This window comes from Petromyzon marinus, unplaced genomic scaffold (genome assembly GCF_048934315.1).
Source record: "Petromyzon marinus isolate PM22_M1 ecotype Great Lakes invasive population unplaced genomic scaffold, UKy_Petmar_22M1.pri1.0 PM_Scaffold_20, whole genome shotgun sequence".
NCBI classification, from domain to species: Eukaryota; Metazoa; Chordata; class Hyperoartia; order Petromyzontiformes; family Petromyzontidae; genus Petromyzon; species Petromyzon marinus.
Genome location: NW_027423169.1, coordinates 96073 through 104861, shown reverse-complemented (window position 1 = coordinate 104861; position 8789 = coordinate 96073). Strand labels below are relative to the sequence as shown.

The 8789-nt window shown below is 51.7% G+C and overlaps 1 long non-coding RNA gene across 1 annotated transcript; it reads right to left on the bottom strand.

Moving 5' to 3' along the window:
- Nucleotides 1-2370: 2370 nt before the first annotated feature.
- Nucleotides 2371-7106, bottom strand: LOC142922895 (uncharacterized). Its single transcript, XR_012940403.1, has 4 exons — nucleotides 6984-7106; nucleotides 5925-6061; nucleotides 5636-5741; nucleotides 2371-5021 (listed from the first exon to the last, which is right to left on the bottom strand). It is a non-coding gene; the product is annotated as an uncharacterized LOC142922895 (long non-coding RNA).
- Between the last annotated feature and the right edge of the window lie 1683 nt (nucleotides 7107-8789).

Sequence of the window (8789 nt, the reverse complement as noted above, 5' to 3'; positions counted from 1 at the left end):
AGAAAAAGTGACAGGCCCACTGTCATCGGCTACAGAATCCCACGTCAGAGAATGAGGAGCCTTACCGCAGCCTTCGCTCGGAAGTTTGGAGAGCCGTGAGGCGCTGCAAGGATGGGTGGTGGTCGCGGATTGCTGAGGAGATGGAGTCTGCTTCAGTGGCCCGCGATCACAAATCTCTATTTAACTCCATCAAAAAAAGTCACCTGCAGCACCACACCTATTACCATCATTAGGGGAAAAAACGGTGATCCACTCTCCGACCCCCAGGAACAGGTTTGCAGGTTTGCAGATTTGCTGAGCATTTCTGAGGTCCTGGAAAACATCGTGGCACAAAGTGGGGATGACCCTGCTGAGGCAGCGGTGCCTCAAATATTATAAGAAGTCACCCCCTGTGAGCGGCTGGCTGAGGTGCCATCTGTTGAAGAAGTACTGAAGGCGATCCGGAGTCTGAGACCAGGAAAGGCACCGGGCAGACATGATCTCCCAAGCGAAATGCTGAGGGAGGGTGGCGTTTGTGCACAGACTGCCCTATATGACATTATAACAGTCTGGATCACTGGACGGGTTCCGCAGGATTGGAAGGATGCCCTGGTGGTCCCCTTCTTTAAGAAGGGGGACCGCACAGACTGTAAAAACTACAGGGGCATCTCACTCCTCAGTGTGCCGGGAAAGGTTCTGGCAAGGATTATTCAACATCGCCTTGCCAGGCACGCTGAGGAGAGGCGTGAAGCCCCAATGCGGTTTCAGGAAAGGGCGGTCCTGCACAGATGCCATATTTTCTGTCCGTCTGCTACAGCAGAGATGTAGGGAATTCCAGCAAGACCTACACATCTCTGCTTTATTGAACTGGTCAAAACCTATGATACCATCAGTAGGCCTGGGCTTGGGGTTGTTCTTCGTGCTTTTGGAGTCCCTGACCCTCTGCTCACAATCATTAAGGACCTTCATGATGGTGAGCGGGCCCGGGTAAAACTACGTGGCCGGGAGTCAGAGCCATTCCATGTACACCTTGGGGTGCGACAGGGATGTCCTCCGGCTCCCACATTGTTTAACATCTATTTTGACCATGTAGTTCGTGAAGCCTTCAATAGCTGTACCGGGGGAGTCTCCATATGGTACAGATATAATGGGAGGCTGATCGATGCCCGGGTGCGGTCAAGGGATGGCTCCCTATTGCTCAACCACGTTATGCATGCCGATGATTTGGTAATAGCTGCATATTCATAGGAGTTGGAGATGCTGCTGCTGAGACTGGAGCGTGCCACTAAGAGATGGGGTCTTACCATCAGCCCCGCCAAAACTAAGCACCCGCCTGGGTATTTTGTACCATCGGACACTCCACTCCCACAACTCCCAATCGGTGATGGGGCAGTTGTGGAGAGAGTGGAGAGTTTCCCATACCTGGGCAGTGTGCTTATGACCGGCTCCAGTTTAACAGCAGAGGTCTTGCTCCGAATTAGTCGAGCGGCAATATCTTTTCATTGGTTGCGTAACGCTGTGTGGAAGCTACCTGGTCTGTCGCTCCGCACTAAGCTTCAGGTCTTCTCGGCCACGGTCATTCCCTCCCTTCTCTACGCTTGCGAAACGTGGACCCCCCTAATGGAACATCTTCGCCGGTTAGAACCATTTAGGCTAGCCTGCCTACGATCCATCCTGGGTTTAACCAGGCTGGATTGTGCAAGCTCACAAATCCTTGAAAGATCTGGACAAGGTCCATCGGTGAGCTCCTCTGGCAGGCAAGGCTGCGTTGCCTGGGTCATGTAGCCAATGCCCAGCCACCGCATGCCTAAACAGCTTTTGTTCGGCCGGATCGAGGGGGCTAAACGGGCACGGCACGGGCTAGAGAAGAGATGCAGTGATGTGGTACAGGACGTGGAGCTGAGTGGACATGCCGATGACTGGTACCAGCGGTGTCAAGGTCGGCCTCTGTGGAGGCTCGTGAAGGACGCTACTGGGCAGTTGGAGGCAGTCGCCCTCCAACAACAGAGGGCGGAGGAGCGATGCTCACAACAACGAGCGGAGCGCTGGGTGGCTAAAGCACAGCAGGTTGGCACAGTAGGGGGCACAGGTGGAGCATCAGCCAGTCATCTCAGTCAGCTCAGTCAGTCGCCCCGTGGCACTTGGGTCTGCCCCATGACCTCCTGCCAGCGGGCGTTCAACACTTCACGTGGCCTCCAGGTTCATATGGCCTGGCACAAGCGTCGTGGTGACGTCACCGCCACTTAGTGGCGAATGGCGGTTGTTGTAGACAAGGAGAGCTGGAGCACGTGGGAGGGAGTTTCTGGCAACACGTGGAGTGCGCTGTCCGCAGCCGTCACTGGCTCTATCCGCAGCAAATCGCCTCAAGGTGAGAACAGCAGTGAGGGGAAGTGGCCACGGTGAATGGGGGGATGTCACCACGGCCATGTTACGTGGGTGACTTCACGGTGGCCATGTTACGTGGGTGACTTCACGGTGGCCATGTTACGTGGGTGACTTCACAGTGGCCATGTTACTTGGGTATAGAGTACTTGGCTGCCACTATAAAGTTCCACGTGATGATGATGTTGATATCAGCCACTTTGGTGGGGCCTTACCTGGTCAAATAAAAAATAGTTTAGATTTAGTATGGGTCTCTATGGTTATGTAAGAGTATAGATCTCTGTAGGTCTCGGTGGTTCTATATGGGAAAGGGTCTCTATGAGTCTCTATTGGTCTCCTTGGGTCTCTATGAGAATGGGTCTCTGTGTGTCTCAGTGGATTGCCAAGTTTCCACATGATTATGATGACGGTGATGACGTAGCTCTAGCAGGGGTCTTACCTGGCATATACACAAAATAGAAATATAGTAATAGGTTTTTACCCTTTTAGCTGGCACAAAACTGCTTGTGTTGTGGTTATTGCAAATATGATCCCTTGTATAAAGGTGTCAGTTTTTGTGCCAGCTAAAAGGGTAAAAACCTATTGCTATATTTTGTTACTGGCAAAGGAGGTCTCATAAAATAGAAATAGTTTATAGTTCAAGTTGTTATTGTTGTCGTCACGCGTGCAGCGATTCTGGATCTCTTTTGGGCCTCAGCTGAGTCGTCGCCAGAAGTTGGAACTGGGCAGCCATGCAAGAGGTGTGGTTCTTCACGCTGGACGAGGACAAATCCTGGGGTGGCTACAAGAGCGGCGGCTACGACAACCACAGCAACATCCCTGAGGCTCACATCGACAGAGACGCCAATAGAGACCCATGTAGACCCAAAGAGAAACTGTTTGCAAAGAATCATGTCTCTGTTTCCAGATAAAAGGGTAAAAAAAAACAATTATCATATTTTGCTACTGACCAAGGAGGTTCCAATGGTGTAAATGCTTAGCCCGAGCTCTCGTACTCTGATGGTGCATTGTCTTTGAGTTGTGCGCCTTGTGGCTTCATCTGGTCCAACACCAATGTGAGACGAGGCTCTAAGGAAAGAAGTCTCGGGTGTGGACCAATCAATTTCAAGGACAGTGCCAATACATTATCAAAGTCGTGTTTTCGTTTGCATTCCAACCGCAGGTATTGTGGGCAATACAAACATGGCTCCTTGTAAAAAAAAAAGCTGTCAGTTTGTTGCCAGATAAAAGGGTAAAAAAAACAATTATCAATCATGTCTGCATTAACCACACACGGCACTTGTGGTGAACATGCAAACAAAAACACGCTCTGATAATGTGGCATTGTCTTTGAAACTGATTGGTCTACACCAGAGACAACAGCCTTCTTTAGGGCCGCGTCTCACTACCCAGCGTCTCACTACCCCAGCGTCTCACTACCCAGCGTCTCACTGCCCCAGCGTCTCACTACCCAGCGTCTCGCTACCCCAGCGTCTCGCTACCCCAGCGTCTCGCTACCCCAGCGTCTCGCTACCCCAGCGTCTCACTACCCCAGCGTCTCACTACCCCAGCGTCTCGCCACCCAGCGTCTCGCCACCCAGCGTCTCGCCACCCAGCGTCTCACTACCCCAGCGTCTCGCTACCCCAGCGTCTCGCTACCCCAGCGTCTCGCTACCCCAGCATCTCGATACCCCAGCGTCTCGATACCCCAGCGTCTCACTACCCCAGCGTCTCACTACCCCAGCGTCTCACTACCCCAGCGTCTCACTACCCCAGCGTCTCACTACCCCAGCGTCTCGCCACCCAGCGTCTCGCTACCCCAGCGTCTCGCTACCCCAGCGTCTCGCTACCCCAGCGTCTCGCTACCCCAGCGTCTCACTACCCCAGCGTCTCACTACTCCAGCGTCTCACTACCCCAGCGTCTCACTACCCAGCGTCTCGCCACCCAGTGTCTCACCACCCAGTGTCTCACTACCCAGTGTCTCATCACCCAGTGTCTCACTACCCAGTGTCTCGCCACCCAGTGTCTCGCCACCCAGTGTCTCACTACCAGTGTCTCACTACCCAGTGTCTCACCACCCAGTGTCTCACCACCCAGTGTCTCGCTATCCAGTGTCTCATTACCCAGCATCTCACCACCCGGCGTCTCACCACCCAGTGTCTCACTACCCAGTGTCTCATTACCCAGTGTCTCACCACCAAGTGCCTCACTACCCAGCGTCTCATTACCCAGGTTCTCACCACCCAGTGTCTCACTACCCAGTGTCTCACTACCCAGTGTCTCACTACCCAGTGTTAGACGAGAGAACGCCAAAAGGCAAACAGCCCCCCAAGTTTCACAGCGTTCAGTAGTTTAACGACACGTTTATATATTTACGCGATCTAACCCCAAACTAAAAAAAAAACCTCCGTTGTGGATAATGCCGGTCGCAGAAGTCCCCGACTGCTGCCGCCACCGAGCGTTAAACGTTCCGATTGCCATGACTGACCACCGGCCTCCGCCTCCCTCGATCCGCCAGGAACAGCTCCACTACCGCTATGAGGTGCGGAAGAAGATCGGCGAGGGAGGCCAGGGCCTGGTGCTGCCGTGCCTCCATCACAAAACCAACGCTCGCTCGTGGCCGTCAAGATGCTGGCGATGGCCTTGAGGAGAGCCGGAGGGGCCTTCCACGGCGGCCGCGCTGGGAAATACGCAAAAAAAAAATCTGACGTTGCTACTAAATATAAACTAATAAATCTATAACTGCCGTAAAACTACTGCCAACTATGAACTAAGAGAATAATAACTTCCGGAAAACTACTGAAAACTATGAACTAATTAACAATGTACTAGCCGCAATCAAGTTCATGCTAACTTTTAGCTAAAACAGACCCATAGAGACCCACAGAGACCCACAGAGACACGGGGGGGGGGGGGGGGGTGAGACACGCGGGGGTGAGACATGCGGGGGTGACACACGGGGGGGTGAGACACGGGGGGGTGAGACACGGGGGGGTGAGACACGGGGGGGTGAGACACGGGGGGGTGAGACACGGGGGGGTGAGACACGGGGGGGTGAGACACGGGGGGGGTGAGACACGGGGGGGTGAGACACGGGGGGGTGAGACACGGGGGGGTGAGACACGGGGGGGGTGAGACACGGGGGGGGTGAGACACGGGGGGGGTGAGACACGGGGGGGGGTGAGACACGGGGGGGGTGAGACACGGGGGGGGTGAGACACGGGGGGGGTGAGACACGGGGGGGTGAGACACGGGTGGTGAGACACGGGTGGTGATGGTGGGTAGAGTCCATACCTGCCAGAAGCTCGGTCTCACACACGTGCCGGATCAGCTCTCCTTCCACGTCCTCTGCAGAGGCCCCGCTGAGACCCAGATCATCTTCACCCATGGTCTCCTGTCGCTGGGATACACACACACACACAATCACACGCAGATACACACACACACAAAAACACAGATACACACACACAGATACAGAGATACACACACACGTGCACAGATACCAATACACACAGACACAACAACAACAACCGCCATGTGCCACTAAGTGGCGGTGACGTCACCCTGCCCTCTCCGCCCTCACCTTGCCACCCTGCTGCCGCTGGCTGTGTCTCCGGTTGGCGCCCTTGCGCAGGCTGGCGCTGACCTGCTGCTGATGCTGCTGATTTTCTCAGCCTGCTCCTCGCGTTGAACTCGACGTTGCACCAACTCCGTACATACCTGTTTCATCATCAGCAGCAGAATAGCATCGCCATCAACAGCATCAGCAGCAGACTAGCATCATCATCATCAGCAGCAGCAACCGACTAGCATCATCATCGTCACCAGCAGCTTCATCAGCGTTGTCATCAGCAGCATCGTCGTCAGCAGCATGGACATCAACAGCATTGCCAACAGTAGCAGAGTAGCGTCATCAAAAGTAGCATCATCTGTGTTGTCAACATCATCATCGTCATCAGCATCGTAATCAGCAGCAACAGTATAAATGTATCATCATCAACAGTAGCAGCAATAGCAGCAGCATGAGTAGATGAGTGGATGAGTGAGTGAATGAGTGTATGGATGAGTGAGTGAATGAGTGTATGTATGAATGAGTGAATGAGTGTATGTATGAATGAGTGAGTGTAGGGATGAATGAGTGTAGGGATGAATGAGTGGGTGAGTGAATGAATGAGTGTACGGGTGAATGAGTGAGTGGATGGATGAGCGAGCGAGTGGGTGAGTGAATGAATGAGTGTACGGGTGAATGAGTGAGTGGATACGCGAGTGAGCAAGTGCCTGAAGGGGTGAGTGAGCAAACGGGCGAGCTGGCGGGTGCTGAGTGGGTGAGCGCTCGGAGGGGTGAGCGAGTGAGCGAGTGGGTGAGTGAGTGAGGTAGTGCTTGGAGGGATGAGTGGATGTGTGATCGAGTAGGTGAGTGAGCGAGTGCTTGGAGGAATGAGTGGGCGAGCGAGTGGGTGAGTGAGTGAGGTAGTGCTTGGAGGGATGAGTGAATGTGTGATCGAGTGGGTGAGCGAGTGCTTGGAGGAATGAGTGGGCGAGCGAGCGAGCGAGCAAATTCGTGAGCGCCGAGAGCGGCGCGCGAGTGAGCGGGCAAGCGGGTGAGTGAGTGCGCGAGCGGGCGATCGAGGCCGGGACTCACCGGCCCGTCCAGGTGGACGAGCTGGCGGAGTGCCACCCCCTCCTGCAAGCCACAAGCAGGTGAACCAGCTGCTGATGCTACTTCTGCAACAACAGCACTGGAATCTGCTGCGCGACGAAAAATAAAACGCAACACAGGGTGACAGGGTTTTTGTGTGTGCGTGCGTGTTGAGCTCCTTTCGCACACCGTAAAGGAGCCAAACGTAGATAAGGGGGCGTCCATAAATGACGTCACGCGATTTTGGACAATTTTGACGCCCCCCCCCTCAAATATGACGTCACAAAGCTCTGCCCCCCACGCCCCCCCCCCAAAACCATATTTCCATTTTGAAAATAAAACGTGCTTCAAACTATTGTAGTGCGTATTTAATGTGGTGCTGCACTCTGATGTTGTAGGAGTATAATTAGTGTTGATGTAACAATTCTATATTCATAATAAAGGTTCTTGGGTTAGATCGCGTTTATTTATAAATGTGTCGTAACCCTCCACCACCCGACACGGCCAATCAGCAAAAAAGTGTCACGTTGACAAAGACAAATAATTCACTACTTCAGCCCACCGGTGTGTTGAAGAGTTAATCCACATTTACAGTTTGAGTACGACGTTTCGCTGGTAAATACTTCCAGCATCATCGGGCAATTCGCCAGAATGGTAAAGCCCTCGCTTGCTCCCGGTTTTATATAGGGCAGCAGGGTGACGTCATCACTTAACTCATCAGGTGCAGTGATTAGAGGCGGAGGGGGGGGGTGTAATGTAATTATATAATCGATTAGTAATCAGTCATTGGTTATGATTAGTAATGAGTTGTAGATTAGTAATTCTTTAAATCAAAATGTAATGTGTATTATTTAATAATACGCTTCCAGGCCGCACTAAGCCGGTAGCTGTCAGAGCGATTAAAGTTATTCTTGTTCCTCTCAATTTCAATGGATTCTCTAATTAGTCTTTGCCAGTAATAATTAGTTTTACACACCACTGCAACATTGTCAAAATCAATTGAGTGTCCTTGTTGACAAGCATGTTCTGCCACTGCCGACAGTTGTGTTTGAGATAATTTAATATTTCTCTGATGTTCTTTTAGTCTTACGCTGATGTTACGTCCCGTCTGCCCAATGTAGCAGCTGCCACATGAACAATTAATCCGATATACACCTTCTGTTGATAGTTTAGGTAATGCGTCTTTAGTGCAAGATACTAGTTTTTGAATTTTGTGTACTGTACCAAATCTTACTGTAATGTTTTGCTTTTGCAAAACACGGGCTAATTTGTCAGTTACTCCTGAGATATATGGAATTTTTATTGTTTTAACAATCTGGTCGCTTTCAGTAGTATTGCTTTGCGATCGTGATTTGGCATTCAGTGCTCTGTTAATTTGAGCATTATTGTAGCCATTCTGTCGTAGTGCGTCTTTAACGTGTTTAATCTCTCTCACTAGACTCTCACCATCTGACACTGTTTTCGCCCGATGTACGAGCGTCTTGATAAGAGAGGATTTTTGAGCTGGATGATGATGTGATTCTGCATTCAGATAGGCATCAGTGTGCGTTTGCTTTCTGTAAACGCTGTGTGTTATTTTACCGTTTAGGCCATGTCCAAGCAAAATATCTAGGAATGGGAGTGTGTTATTCACCTCCATTTCCATGGTGAACTGGATGGCCGGGTTTTGTGCATTGAGATGATTTAGAAAATCATTAAGTGTATCTTTACCATGTGGCCAGACAACCAAAGTGTCATCCACATACCTAAACCAAAAGGATGGTTTTAATGTGCTCGAGGCAAGTGCTCTTATTTCAAAGTTTTCCATGT